General features: G+C 39.0%; 1 long non-coding RNA gene across 1 annotated transcript; it reads right to left on the reverse strand.

The window, feature by feature from the left end:
• Window positions 1–6,357: 6,357 nt before the first annotated feature.
• LOC136666630 (uncharacterized) lies at window positions 6,358–12,929 on the reverse strand. The gene is made up of 4 exons (XR_010795401.1): window positions 12,594–12,929; window positions 10,545–10,660; window positions 7,889–7,946; window positions 6,358–7,666 (listed from the first exon to the last, which is right to left on the reverse strand). It is a non-coding gene; the product is annotated as an uncharacterized lncRNA (long non-coding RNA).
• Between the last annotated feature and the right edge of the window lie 3,047 nt (window positions 12,930–15,976).

The following is a 15,976-nucleotide window of genomic DNA, read 5'->3' on the forward strand; positions in this document are numbered from 1 at the left end:
CCTGTGAGACCAGTACATAAAAATAACTACATCTGCCTTACATCCACTTAAAACAGCTGTGGCATGTTATTTTTGTCACGTTTCAAACATCAGTACTGAATGAATTAGTCACTGTTTTCGTCCCTTTTAATTATGCTTTTATCTCCATTTTTGAGTATCATCTCGTCTGCGAAAATATTTGTTGTTGTTTTCGTCGACAAAATTAACACTGGCAGAATGACTGTTTTTCTTAAACCAAATGATGCTCAAATTTAAACTCACCAAACTATGCAATAATTCCTATTAAAGGTTTCAGACTTAAAATCCTTGGTATAATGCCCTTAATGAACACAAAGGCCAGCTGAGACTTTCAGAGAAAAGTAGAACTCCAAACCCCATTCCCCTACCTGCCAAAATATGAAAAGAAAAGTTTATTTCCCCATCTACAGTATTTTATGGAGTGTCTTTCCCCGTTTCTTACCTTAGAGATAGGTAAGTTCCAAGTCATTAATTCAAATCAATGTGGTTGGAGACACAATATGTTTTCTGTCTTTATATGCACTTTCCATCTCTTAGACCACTTAAAAGGGCATTGAAACAATTAGAACTCTTTTACCTTAAGCAGGTTCAGCTCAAAGTTTCAACACAACATTGAGCAAATGGAATAGAGAGACCATTACAGCTGTTGTATACTTGAGTAGGCAGGGATATAGTGTAAGTTAAGTGTTTCTGAGAGCAAGGTCTCTACTACGTGCTTTGTTGTTTTAGGATTGAGGGTGATCTCTGTCTTTCAAACACCAAGGATCTTGCTGTACCAAACAGTTGCTGCTAAACCTATTTCTAACCCCACTGTGTTATGATTTAACAATCTTTTACAAAAGATGGTACCATTAGTTTTTCAGTCATGCTCACCTTCAGGGTGCTGTATTGGATGAAACAAAGTACTCTCGAGATAAGAATTACCAAATTTAATATATCGAATCTGATCTTTTTAATACCAATGGTGCCATCTTTCAGCCACATTCATGAAACTATCTCTGCAACAGGGATGGCCAACCCATCTCCAAGACAACTGCAGTGAAATGCTACATTTTGCCTCAGCTTTCTAGAATGAAATATGGCAAACTAGAGCAGAGTTATGCAAAACTCTGAAGAGTTACAGCTCTTTGGAGCATGTTTTAGCCATCCCTATTCCAATCATTGGTGTGTTTAATTTCATTAGAGGACACTCACCCAACCCTTACTGTATCAAGGGGTATTGTGCACTTACATGTATGATCTTTTGTTGGGTTACTGCATTGCATTTGTTTATTCTTGTGGATGTAATTGTTCTTTTCTGTTCAAATCTTATTTCAGTGTAGCCTACTACTTAGCTGTATGTTACTTCAGATTAAAAATGAAATTGTAATGGATTTTGTAAACTTTAGAGAATGTACATTTTATCAAAAAGTCTGTATCGGTGTGAAAGGCTGCCTGAGGCCCTGAAAGTGTATCACAGCCATCTGGTTGAAAAGCATTGTGTCCTTATCTGAAACTATGGTGGAAAAGCCAAGACTGACCTTCTTTGCTGTCAAAATTCAACCTCCATATTACTACTGTATGTTGTAAAAAAAAAAAAAAAAAGCATCCCAATATGCAGCTATTTTCAAATAGCAATTCTACAAATTCTCCACTCCATTTAATAAAATCATCAATTTTTTGTGGTACTGGAGAGCTAAAGTATGATGTATGCAGCTCAGTGATTCTTTCAAGATAAAACCAACCAATATGTTTATGCTTACAACCAACTATAACTAAAGAAAAGATGCACTACAGTAGAAATTAGTCTTCTTTGTGTCAGTGATTCACCAGGATCTGGTGTCATTTCCTCTATATTACAGGGCACTAAGGACAGAAAGACTAGGCTTAATCAGCCATTAAACTGAATGGTACTTTCTCAAAACTTGAAATCACTTATATCTCTTATGTTCTTGTTATATTCATTGATTTCTTTATTTTTATTTTCTTGGATAAACCTGTCATACTATTTTTGCCCGTTCCCTTATGTTTGTTATTGCCATTTATTTTGCCCGGTAGCTCATACGATAAAACCAAACTAGGCAGGTAAATTTGATTTTGTAAGGCATTCAATGGAATCTTTGTTCTGACGTTCCTAGTGTTACGCATGAATTTTGTGATTGATTTGCACTTTATTATATACCCATATGCATATATACATCTGTATATGTGTAGGGTTTCTCTGTGCTTACAGGTAAAGAAAGATACAAACGCATCAACTATGTGTCTTTTACTGTGTAGAAATAAACTATGATCATATCATGCATATGGTATTAATTTTGTCCTTATTTCAGTCGCTTAGAACAAGCTGATTTAAAAGTATATTCAAATATTGCAATGGTTGATAAGTTGAAAGTACAATTAGGGATATGCAAGAAATATAACATTTAACTACATAATACACTTCACATATAATCACAGTTTCGCACAGCAATGTAAAACTGCAAAAGGCATAATACACCCCTATTATTTACCACATTTAATGAAGTAACAAATTTGTTACAGACACTAATCCTCTTTTTGAGAATTGATCCTTGTCGTTTTATCAAAACTCTGTGTAACCAAATGGAAATGGAACTGTGAAGTGATAAGTAGGGACAAGGGGCACTCATGCCTTTCAAAATGAACTTTCTTAAACTCACTTTGAAAATGCGCTGAAACTGCAAAGCAACTATTCCATAAAGAAGCCTGGGGAAAGGAAGTGAGTCGTGCAAAAAAAGCGAAGCGAAGCAGCTGCTATCTCTAGCAGTGGGGAGGGAGATAATTTCATGCCAATTTGGAAGAGTCCTGAAGGCCTTTTCTCATTTTCCGCACATACTCACAGGAGTAGGTGATGCAGCAGCATCAGCTCAACATTGATTCCGTTATGTTCCATTTATTCCATCATAGCTCACTCAAAAATATGAACACAAGTGCCAGTGACGGCTTCTAAACTCCTACAGGTTTCTGCTTAATTTTTCATGTTTATACCAAACACATGAATCTCTGAGACATGTGCACGTTGAAGTAAATGGGCAAATATTAGGGTCCCCGTCCAGTTTTTTATTTTTTAATTGAATAGTAAATTAATAATTCCGCACATACCATATTATTTCTCTCCGAAGACTGCACTAAAATTAGTGTTTTGTTTGTTTTTCTCTGTCACTTTTATCATTCTGTCGTGTGCATGGACTAGTGGATTGAGCAACAGCCTCTGTGTCAAATGTAACCACACAAATGTATGCAGTTGCCATGCGTGAGCCTATGGTCACTGTACACAACACAAAACCTGTACAAGAGAGGTCTAATAGCCTTTGCTATTAGGTTGTGGAAGGTGTGATTGTGCTTCCCCTGTTCCACTGGGATGAGTTGGAGTTGTTTCTGTTGCAGAAATGATAATCTGACATACAACAATAAAACCGTTGGATGAGTAGGTTGCCAAATGTATGAAATATCATACAATGTTTCTTTGGGTGCTTAAGTAAGGATGCTTACTGGCTCAATTACATTAAAATGAGAAAGATAATGACAGTATTCAGTTTGTTCTATCTCTGGTTTCATTAAAAGCACTGAATCTTGGCTGTTCTCGCCCATGCTAAATTATTAATTATAAAGTTCATAGGTAAATACATGGCAATATAAGAAGTTCTGGAAACCTCAAGAGCCCTAAACCCGACATTGACTCTACCAATATTTCTCCTTACTGTCTTACGACAAACACCATCTCCCCAGTCTAATTTAATACACTACACTAGCCCATCTTATAATTCTCTCTACATTATTATTCATGGAGCAATGATAAATCAGAGATTAGGCTCAAGATGCACCATACTGTATAAGAGCTGTGCACATAAGTTAATATCTCTGTAAGTAATAAGCTTATGTCTGCAGTATTTGCATACACCAAAAGAGGGCTATAATACCAGATCCACAAACCAAATGCCAAGACATGCTCTCTATCTAAAACAAAGGCAAAATATTTAAACAATGTCAAGGTCTAAGCCAAGACCGCTAAGTATTCATTTGTGAAAATATGAATCATAAAAATGTAAACAAGCAGCACTCTTCAATTACATTAAAAATTCAGTCAGCTTGCCAACCTAGCACTTTTTCAGTGTAATACTTCACCAGAAGCTTATCAGCATTTTTCTGATATTTTCCACTGAATTGGCATCTCAGTTCCGTGGCATGTTGAAAAAGATTTGTAGAATTCTTCATATTAGAAACAACTAAATGTTGACTGTATTAAATGAACTGATCACAGTGGGCTACTGCAAAGCTAGATGTTCTACTTTTCCAAACATTGAAGTCCCTAGCCACAGTAATTGCTATTATTTTATTAAAAAATGACTTATTACTGATATCATATATTATATGCATTATATATCATTTAAAACCTTTTACATAATATTTACTTTTTACTTTTAGGAATACAACATATTTTAACATTTTGATGTTCATTATCTCATCACTGTCCAAAGAAAAATTCCCAAAATAATAACTTTATAGTAGAAGGAACAATCCTTCTCAACTTTCATTGGAATTCAATCTAAAAAGGTCACTTTATACAATAGTATTCATTTAATGAAAATGAAGGTGTAGATTTATATCTAAGTCCATTTTAAGACATTGGGTTGGGGGTTATCTGTAAATAACTTCTGAGGTTATGGGGTACTGTAATACTGATAAACACCTATGGGTTTTAGGGGTTTAATTAATGTCAGGAGAGGGACTTCATCAATGAATTATATAGTGCATTTTCTACAGTATATTCATAACATAAAATCCATAAAAACAGATTTTTGCAGTTGCAAAAATCACATTATTTTTGATCATTTGGTGGTCCTTAACAGTTGCTCACAGGTTACAGCAATATAATCTCAAAACTGAAATGAAATCAAATTTCAAGCAAAGCACAGATCTCTTTTGAAAACAAAAACTGGTTGAAAGTGACCAGAATAAATGTTCTTCAAAAAAGCGAACAAGGAAAGTGTTTCAGTATAGGCAACAGGAAAATTTGAGACGATGATTCAGTCCAAGACCTGGTCATGGTCTCTTACAGACCTTTCATTACTGTGCTGCTATTTGTGGCTAAAGTGTCTAAACAAAAAGGTTTCAGCCCTAAGCTCACCCAAATCTAATATGACAGCTTCCTTACCATCACATAGCAGAGAGCCCATCTGCAGTCTTCTCTAGTTACTGAAGTCAACCCCAAAAATAACACACACGTACACACACACACAAACAAACTGGATCCCGGTCCACTCTGGCATGCCTCCACAAATGAATCTGCTTAACACCGGAAAAACAGCAAGTACATTATTTTTTGCCCTTTTTTTTTTTTAGACCGGTGTAGTTATGTAACTGACTCAGCCCAGATGTACAAAACAAAGGCCAATAAAAATGCTGAAAAACTTTCACAGACCTTCTTGTCCAAGACAAATGTTGCTTTTCACAGGTGTGGATGTGCCTATGATGAGAAATATCCTTAAAACGGGATCATTTTACACAACTGAAATGTTCAATCATAAATAAACTGAGGTAAATGGATAAGACTGATAACCTCTACCTAACAAATGGAATTTAGTGTGATTCAGTGAATAGGCCTCAGCCCAGGGCAGATTTTTGGTTTGGGTTCATAATTCAGATTTATAGTAGATCATCTACCCAAAATTCTCAATATGAGCCCAAATAAACTATATTATAGCCAGATTTTTCATGTGCCGTTTTATTTCAGTGCATATCAAACATTCAGGTGAAGTTAACTCAAGTGCAAGCAGCTTATTAAAGCTAGAAATCATTGTGTAACTTATCATCAATTAAAATCTGTAAAAACCCAGTCCTGAAAGACAGCAGGTTAACCCTGATATATCATATTACTTGCCTTCTCAGTTATTATTATTATTATTATTATCGTTACACTTATATAGCGCCTTTCTAGACACCCAAGGACGCTTTACAATCTACACTGCTCAGAACGCTCAATTCACACACACTGGCGAGAAGCGGCAGCCAAACGCGCACAGCGTACTCTCAACCAGAAACGACCGTCCACCTGGAGGACTGCATCGGGCACTAGGGTTTAACCCAGGACAGAGCGCCAATCCATATCTGGGCTCACACATACAGACATTCATTCACACACCAGGACAGTTATTAGAGAAGCCAATTCACCTACCCTCCATGTTTTTGGACTGTGGGAGGAAACCGGAGCCCCCGGAGGAAACCCACGCAGATACGGGGAGAACATGGAAACTCCACCCAGATGGGACTTGAACCCAAGATCCCAGCGCTGGGAGGCGAACGTGCTAACCACCAAGCCACCGTGCCACCAAGCTTCTCAGTGCTGACATAATAACTGATACTGTACAAAATGGATATGAGATTCCCAAAGGATCAGCTTTTCACCCGTAGAACGGTCAGCGTTGTCAAATGCTGCATAGAACTTTACACTTAGAAAGTTACGTCTCATTATTTAGTTCAGTGCACGGCAAGGCAAAGGAGCTACACACATTTGATCACTGCTAGCAAAAAATGGATACGTTTTTTTCATCTGCAGCAGATGATGAGTTTTCTCAAGGCATAACTTCCAAAGGAAAAACAAGAAAAGATGATCAGGCATACCTCAAAGCAAGCTCATATCAGTCAGTGAGGAGATGTGGGAATTAAATGTGTCATTTTTGCAGAGCAAATGTTTTTGGCTTTTTCTCTCAGAAAGCTGTTTTATAATTTATTTTTTGTGCAAGAAAGCAGCTAGGAGCAAATATGTTAAGCACAATCACTATTTAAGTAGTTGCAATTTGTATTAATGTAATAATTTATAGTGGAGCTAGGAAGTAAAAGATGTGTACATGTGTCAAATAAGGTTATAGGGGAGGACCGAAAATATTCTCATCTACAAAAGGGGGGCATGGCAGAAAAGAACCACTGAGTTCGTCTACTATTGTGTTAATCAAAAATCATTTAGGTTGACTTCACTATTGCTTCAAATTGACAGTAAATCGAATCAGCATATTAGTATGTGTTAGACCAGAATGAGTGTATCAGACACAACGGTGCACCTAGACCTTTTAAACAATGTGCCCATTCACATTACACTCTAACGGGGCACTGTCGGATGGGTAATTCCAACAGCACTTCTGTGTCTGATCCATTCACATCAACCCAACAAACATTAACACACCACCACATTACTACTACACCAGTCAAAAAAATACCTGCGGTAAGGTGGTCTTGCGGACCTGACCTCCAAGAAACAGTATAAAAGCAAGCTGGAAAGAAAATAATGAACTACATTTAAATGGAAAAAGTACAAAGTGCACTGGGGCGGCACGGTGGTGCAGCAGGTAGGTGTCGCAGTCACACAGCTCCAGGGGCCTGGAGGTTGTGGGTTCGATTCCAGCTCCGGGTGACTGTCTGTGAGGAGTTGGTGTGTTCTCTCTGTGTCCACGTGGGTTTCCTCCGGGTGCTCCGGTTTCCTCCCACAGTCCAAAAACACACGTTGCAGGTGGATTGGCGACTCGAAAGTGTCCGTAGGTGTGAGTGAATGTGTGTGTGTCTGTGTTGCCCTGTGAAGGACTGGCGTCCCCTCCAGGGTGTATTCCCGCCTTGCGCCCGATGATTCCAGGTAGGCTCTGGACCCCCCGCGACCCTAAATTGGATAAGCGGTTACAGATAATGGATGGATGGATGGACAAAGTGCACTTAATATACGTGAATGTCATAAAATAGCCAATGATTGTAGGAGGTTATTTTAATGTTTTTGTTGATAAATCTAGTGCAGTGTGTATAACTATTTTTCAGACATGTTATTTTGCCTGACACTTTTTGGCAAAATTCATAAGCTATTGCTAAATTTAGATAATTTACTTACGTTAACTTTCCTCAAAAGCTGAAATTTTCTCACTGTGACATCATTCTGCCTGAAAGTCCTAAAGAAAACCAACAGACAAAACATTACTTTTACCTTCTCGATATTGCCGTCTGACATAAATATATCAACAATGAACAAAATGTTAAATTCCACAGCAGAAATGGCCTCATTTGGGATATATTCTTAATAAGAATAAGATTTCTCATAAGGTTACGAAGAAAACCATAAATACATAACCAGTGTCCTGACTTGTTGCGGTTAAATCGCCGTTAGACCGTTAAACTTCCGTTACATTTTGAATTTAAAATGTGACCCGCGGGAGCGCGCACTGCAGCATACACAAGCAAGACAATGTGTTGCATTGTGTCCAAAAGTTTGTAGACGTCCCTTGCAACGAGGGATATCTCCTACTTACAGCCACTGTGTATGTTCAGCTGTACACAGACACCTTGTGTAATCCATTATATCCAAATAGGTTCATTTTTAAAGCAAATAAAAATAAATTGTGTAAATTTAAACAGGAATATTTTTTTAAACAGGAAGCCTTCATATATATCATTAAAAAGACCTCTGTTTCTATAGTAATGGTCCATTTTATCAGCTTCACTTACCATTTAGATGCATTTTGTAGTTTTACAATTACAGACTGGTGTCTATCTGTTGCTCTGCATACTTTGTTACTTCCATTTCCCATGGGGATTAAGTGTTCAGGACCACAACAGAGCAGATAGGATTTGGATGGTGGATTATTCTCAGTGCTGTGTTGCACTGGTAAGAGTGGATCTGACACAGCAGTGCTGCTGGAGTTTTCAACACTGCTGGAGTTTGCTAAGCCTATGCAGAAAGAAAAGATATGGTGACAGCCATTTTCCATGAAAATCATAATAAAACTTAATCTCTCTACTTCAGCTTGAATATTTGTGTCATATGGAAACCCAAAGACAATTTTGGATGTGTGTTTTCTACAGAGTGGCACGGTGGTGCAACAGGTAGTGTCGCTGTCACACAGCTCCAGGATCCTGGGGTTGTGGGTTCGAGCCCCAATCTGGGGTGACTCTCTGTGTGGAGTTTGGTGTATTCCCTCCACCCACCCCAGTCCTAGGTTTGTGAGCTAGATGTTAGGATTGACAGGGATGATTGGGTTTTATACTGAGCTATAATCTATTAACAGAATTCCCACTTATGAGTTCTTTCTCTACACATGCATTAAGTATTGTTAGTGTGACAGTGTCATCTCATAGGGGTTCCATGGTAACTGGAAAAGAGAAATGGATGTGAGCACTGAGAATGATCCACCACCCAGAATGCTCAGTGGTTCTGTGATGGTCCTGATCATTAAATAACAGGTTGAGAAGGGGGTTAACAAAGCATGCAGAGCAATCAATGGACTACAATCCGTAGTTGTGGAACTACAAAGTGCACCTATATGGTCAGCAGAGCTCATAAAATTGACAAATTTATGGGTGCCAGAGTGTCATCAATGGGCTACACCCCCCCAGCCCCCCCACCCACCCACACACACACACACACACACACACACACACACAGTAAATGAGTCGCCAGCTCAGCAGTAGTGTGAAGTGAGCCGCAGGGGGAGACAGAGGAACAGATAATGTCCTGTTATCTGTTAAATCTCTGGCATCTCACTGAAACTGGAGAGAGGGTTTCTCAAGCCGGCCTCTTATCTTCCCAATTGCTTTTTTTAAACATTATACTCTGTCTAACACTGTCAAGCATCTCAGCTCCCCTTTAAGTCCATGACAATGCAGCACTTAATCTGGGAAGTTAACTTGGGCAATAAACGCAATAAGGGGTGGTAAGTATTTGCTGCCACTTTCTGCCAGAACCTAAATGGCTACTATTGCATTAAACAATCAGATCCTATTGTCATATAGAGTACACTTTCATGGACCTGATTTTTTAAGTGTGCGCTCATATCCAGTCTGATTTACACTGTTCTAAATTCCCAGTACATTTAGTTTCCATACTCTCCATCCAATGGATGGATGTTTTTAACCACTGGTGAACAGTTCATCCATTAAAGCTAGGTTGCAATAACAGACCATTTGTTATTCATTGTTTATTAGCACATATTTGTAACATTATTTGTGCAAGCATGTGTTTTTGTTTAGCTGTGATTCGGATTCCTGAGTATTGCATGGTCAACAATGGTATATAAGAGTACCGAATTCTTCTACAGATGGCACGTAATATCAGTAAAATCTCTAACTCCTGTGCAGCTGCTTCAGAGCACTCAGTATGATAAGTGTTGTCTTCAAACATTTGGACATATGCTGTAAGTGTTGTGTTATGGGAGGCTGAAAGTCTTATGTGATAACTGTTACTGCAAGAGACATAACTACAAGATACACTGCTGATTCTGTGGTGGGAAGTACGTATTGAGTTTTTGGGCACCACACAACTCCCTTATGCAACTTGCCCTGTGGCCTCACGGTGCCAAACTCTTTCTCACCAGCAGGGGGAGATGTTTTATAAGGTTTAGTCCATGGAAAGGGTCAAGCCAGGCTGCTCTGAGAGCTAAATAACAAGAAGCTTCTTTCACAGTGGATTTTCATCTTTAATCAGTAACAGATTCATGGGAGAAGACCTGAATGTATCACAGTCTGTAATCATTTGTGGAAGTGGTTACACTTACTACTGCAAATACACCGCGGACCTGCTCACACAGAATTGGTGCTGTCCACAATGTCAATCCAAGACACTTCTTGTAAAATTCCACAAATGTTTCCACGTCGTTTGCAGCTCTCTGATCTGTATGTGCAAAAAAAAAAAAACAGAACATTTAAAGGCATGAAAAGGTATGAGGATATTACTCAATTCCTGCTCCATAGGTGGTTACATCACTTAAGGTGGAACAGACTCGAAATTCAGGCTGGCGTTGCATAAATGTATACACACAGCAAGAGTGCTAAAAAAGTGAAAAGGCTTGAGTTACTATTGAGATTCTGTGGTAATTCAAACAATGAATAAAAGATTACAGGCAAGTTCAACGTCAGCCACAAACAAGCTACAGTTGGCTTTTTACTCAAGTCCACAGTTCCACCTCACAGCAGTGGACAGTGTCACATACTCACCCAGTAACACACACACTCACACTTGTGGATAATTTCACAGTAAGTTGACCTATAAAATACAGTAATATCCTGTATTAAAGGTCCTGAACACGTACCCCAGCAGCAGGTAGTGTCGCAGTCACACAGATCCAGGGGCCTGGAGGTTGTGGGTTCAAGTCCCGCTCCGGGTGACTGTCTGTGAGGAGTGTGGTGTGTTCTCCCTGTGTCTGCGTGGGTTTCCTCCAGGTGACTGTCTGTGAGGAGTGTGGTGTGTTCTCCCTGTGTCTGCGTGGGTTTTCTCCGGGTGCTCCGGTTTCCTCCCACAGTCCAAAAACACACGTAGGTGGATTGGCGACTCAAAAGTGTCCGTAGGTGTGAATGTATGAGTGGCCCTGTGAAGGACTGGCGCCCCCTCCAGGGTGTGTTCCCGCCTTGCGCCCAATGATTCCAGGTAGGCTCTGGACCCACCGCGACCCTGAACTGGATAAGCGCTTACAGATAATGATAATGACATTAAATATTGATTTAAAAATATAAATTAAATTTATTAAAGGCTTTTTCTTTCCTGTGTGGATCTGGTTTTCCAAACAGAAATCTAAATTTTTCTGTATTATGTATCTGTATTTTTTTTTAGATATAATAATAAAATATACGGGTTTTTAAATGAAACTATACTTAATATCTCACTTGTATAAGCTTTCTCTGTCCTGTCCCTCGGAGAGGAGCTCTGTACAAGGACTAACAGGGACATCTAGTGGACATCGAGTGGCAAACATTCGAGCGCAAAATCAATCTGTGACGACATAGAACCTGTAAGTTTCACAGGAAGTGATATCGAGCAGCCTGTTTATGCCTTAACTATGTGTGAGTTGTTTCCATAAAGGTTTGAAAGCATTCCTAACACTCAGAATGAAACATGTCTTAGAGGTGTCTATGATATGATATGATATGATATATACGTATAATTTTTTCCCTACCCATCAGTAGTGTGTCCTGCTTCCTCAGATATATTCTTTCTTGTTTTATCACGAGGATTTGTCCTTTGACACTGTTACTCAGTGTGGTTTTCAGGTCTGGGGCCTGTGAAGCTGCTCCGGGACAAAGCCCATTGTCAGAAGCACTATTCAGAGTCTACTGCAGTTACACATGTGCTCCATCTGTCTTACTGAATTTCACACGCTCTCACATTTACAGCCAGGCTTTACTGGAGTGTGGACTGTACACTGATCTTATACTGGGGTCTCGTCCCAGGTCCCGGTTCCAAGGCAGTCAGCTTTAAAGTGGTTTACCAGTGTAAGCAGTTTACAGTATTTATTTTCAGGTGAAGTGTTAGCGTGTAATTTTACAAAATTTAAAAAAATGAATGTAATTCCATACTGTAACAAATCTGTTGTGAAATAGCACTGACTCACTCTGAGTGTGTATGTGAGGTAATAGAGTAGTAGAGATATTATAATGCAATACCATGCCATAGCAGGTTTTACCCTGTAAAAAATGGTCTGTGTGTATTAGCTTTTGTAGATGTGGGCCTATATCACTTGTTTTATAAGGCGTCACCTTTATGTAGGTGTCATGCAGTAAAGTGTTACCAGCAATTCATGCTTTTTTTGCAGCCACAATCACAAACCCACCCGCCTCCACCTTTATCCTGAGAGCTGTCAATCAATATCAAGGCCTTTTCCTGCAGTGTGTGGAGCTGGATGAAGTTTCAAGGTGTCAGACTGGAGCTGAGACGGTGGACAGTGGCAGAATCTCAGGTGGCGTTTTGATGAAGACGAGGCACAGAGACGACACTCCTCACACTAACAGTACGCTCTCTCCTTTCACCAGCCATCAGCTCCCTCTTCAGCACCATGATTAATTAGAGGGGGCTATTTAGTGGCTAGCTTTACTCCACTGCCCTTCTTCTGTTACAGGAGATCAGGTCCACTGGAGGTTGGGGCTGGAGGAAACTGGCGAGCTTCACTTTCCAGGTCTGCCCTAAAAAAAAGGAGCACAAGGGGGCAATTACCGTCATTAAGTCGTCAGAAGGCGTTCAACACTGTACAGATACGTTAGGCCCTGAGCACTTTCACAAGAGCTGACAAAGTTGCTTTGAAGGAGTCTCAGGCTGTTAGCACCTTCAGGATATGAAGTAGAAACACAGTGTGTTCGTTTACAGAGGAAAATGTGGAACATGATCTTTTACATCATCACATAACGCAGAATATAATTATTAGATCATTCGATTCCTGGTGATATGTAATTACAAAGACATTACATATTTATGGGATTTGGTGGATGAGTTTAGCCACTACCAAACTCTCACTGACAAAGTCCAGTTTTAACATTTACCACCTGAAACCGAGCTTAACTGAGCAATTCTCCATTACATTAAACAAGACTAAACTAATAGATTATTAATAATTATGTTAATAATAATAAACATTAATAATGTTTTCAAAAATTGATGGTTACTTTTAACTCAACTACTAGTTTTATTTTCATGACATGAATGTTCAAGGCAAAATTATTATTAACATGAAGAAATAAAATGCAATATGCAGTATTACATCATAGGAATGGATAGATATTTTCTAAATAAATACAATTCATTCATTCAGGAGCGTACCTGGAATTATTGGGTGCAAGGCAGGAACACACCCTGGAGGGGGTGCCAGTCCTTCACAGGGCGACACACACTCACACCTACGTACACTTTTGAGCCAATCCACCTACCAACCTGTGTTTTTGGACCGTGGGAGGAAACCGGAGCACCCGGAGGAAACCCACGCAGACACAGGGAGAACACACCACACTCCTCACAGACAGTCACCTGGAGGAAACCCACGCAGACACAGGGAGAACACACCACACTCCTCACAGACAGTCACCTGGAGGAAACCCACGCAGACACAGGGAGAACACACCACACTCCTCACAGACAGTCACCCAAAGGAAACCCACACAGACACAGGGAGAACACACCACACTCCTCACAGACAGTCACCCGGAGGAAACCCACGCAGACACAGGGAGAACACACCACACTCCTCACAGACAGTCACCCGGAGGAAACCCACGCAGACACAGGGAGAACACAATAAATACAATACTACTCTAATTATAGAATAATAAATGCTTGAATGTAACCAATAAATAATATCAATAATAATGCATTATACATTACATGAGAACAGAAAAACATAAACCATTGGGTTATCACTCACCTGTTCATCTATATTTACAAATGTACAATAATTTAAGTTCTTTATTTATTTTAAATCACTTGTTTTTTCTTTAATTCCTGTAAAAAAAAGCCTCATACAGATATATTTCAAATGAACTCCACTCAGATCAACAGATCATCACTGTGTACTTAAGTGCTTCATTAACTCTTTAAAACCCAGGCAACAGTTTAGTGTTCCACTTAAAACAGCTTTTAGTTTTCATGTATCTAATGAGAAATTGCCAGCCTTTGTTTCATACGGAGAGCTTTAGTAAGTGTTGTTGTAAACAGTGATAATTGTGTGTGTGGAGGAGAAAACCTTACAAGGAGAAAGAGAAAAGGACCTGCAGAGCATGACTTTAAAAGGTCATATCTCACACACACACACACACACACACACGTGCACATACATCAAGAATAGAGAATTCACCAAACATGGACACAGCTAAAGCCAATTTACAAGTAACTGCAAACAACAAAAACAGTAAATAAAGAAAGAACTCATAGGTATAGGTACATAAAACATAATAAAGTTAAAGGTTTTATAAAATTACAGCATATTTAATATATGCAGCAAGTTAAGTATAAACATTATAAACATGCGTATGAACATATAAAATAATGTCTGACATTTGAAACAGACGTAAAAGTGCATCTGTAAACCTAGGTATTGTCTTAATGTATTAAAATGTAATTTTGTAATACAAAATGTAATAAGAAAATGTGTCATTTTGTCAAGTAACGGCCTGAATTGTCCAGAGTACTCAAAACTATAAGAAAAACAATATAAAAAATATGAAAAAAATAAGCCAAACAAAAACATACAACCACTAATGCTCACCCCAGTAAACAAGGAACGTCCCTGGACGTTCAAAATAGGTCTAAAAGTAGTCTGTCCGTCAAGGACATATTTTAAACGTCAATGGACGACCAAAATCCATCTTAATAAGTTAGTTAAGTGGTGACCAATCGATAACGTCAGTGGACGTCCAAAATGCCTTTTATGCAAGTAATTTATTTCGGGACCAATTAATAACGTCAATGGACGTCCAAAATACGTCTAATAGTCGTCTTTTCAATGTCTGTGTTTGGACGTCTTTTCAACTTTCATTTTCAACCTTGAGAGAACGTTGATTAGACGGCAGTCATTACGTTATTTCAACGTTGAATCAACGGTTAAATGTTTACTGGGATATTTTGTGATTACACTGAAGAACAACATATTAAACAGCAGATTCACCAGGGTTAAATCAACACTTTACCGTTAAAGTAACACTGCGAGTGATGACGAGTGTTACATTTTTACACTCTTAATTTAACACGGTGTTGATAAAATTATTGTGTGAATAATACTGTGTAGTTCAGATATATCAAATCGGAATAAACAAAATACCTCAACACAACATACAGTTTTGGACGCCTTTTGTCACGTGACATGTGTTATTGATTTCCTACAGTTAAATAATTGGTAACGTCGCTATTATACAGCTCCATGGCCCCGGGGTGCAGGGTTCAATACCCACCTCGGGTCACTGTCTGTGAGGAGTCGGTGCTCCGGTTTCCTCCCACAGTTCAAAACCACACCGGTTGGATTCGTGGACGGACTATTCAAACGCGTATATTAGTTTACTCAAAAACTGTATGAGTGACTGTGGTCATGGATTGGCGACCCGGATGTGTTCTTGCCTTGCGCCCAGTGATTTCAGGTAACCTCCGGACCCAACGTGAAATGTTACGTAAAATTCATAAATGAATAAAAAAAAGCGTACAATTCAGCGTTGAACAATTCTGAAACGGAATGAGTAT

Source organism: Hoplias malabaricus, chromosome 14 (assembly GCF_029633855.1).
Source record: "Hoplias malabaricus isolate fHopMal1 chromosome 14, fHopMal1.hap1, whole genome shotgun sequence".
In the NCBI taxonomy this organism is placed as follows: Eukaryota; Metazoa; Chordata; class Actinopteri; order Characiformes; family Erythrinidae; genus Hoplias; species Hoplias malabaricus.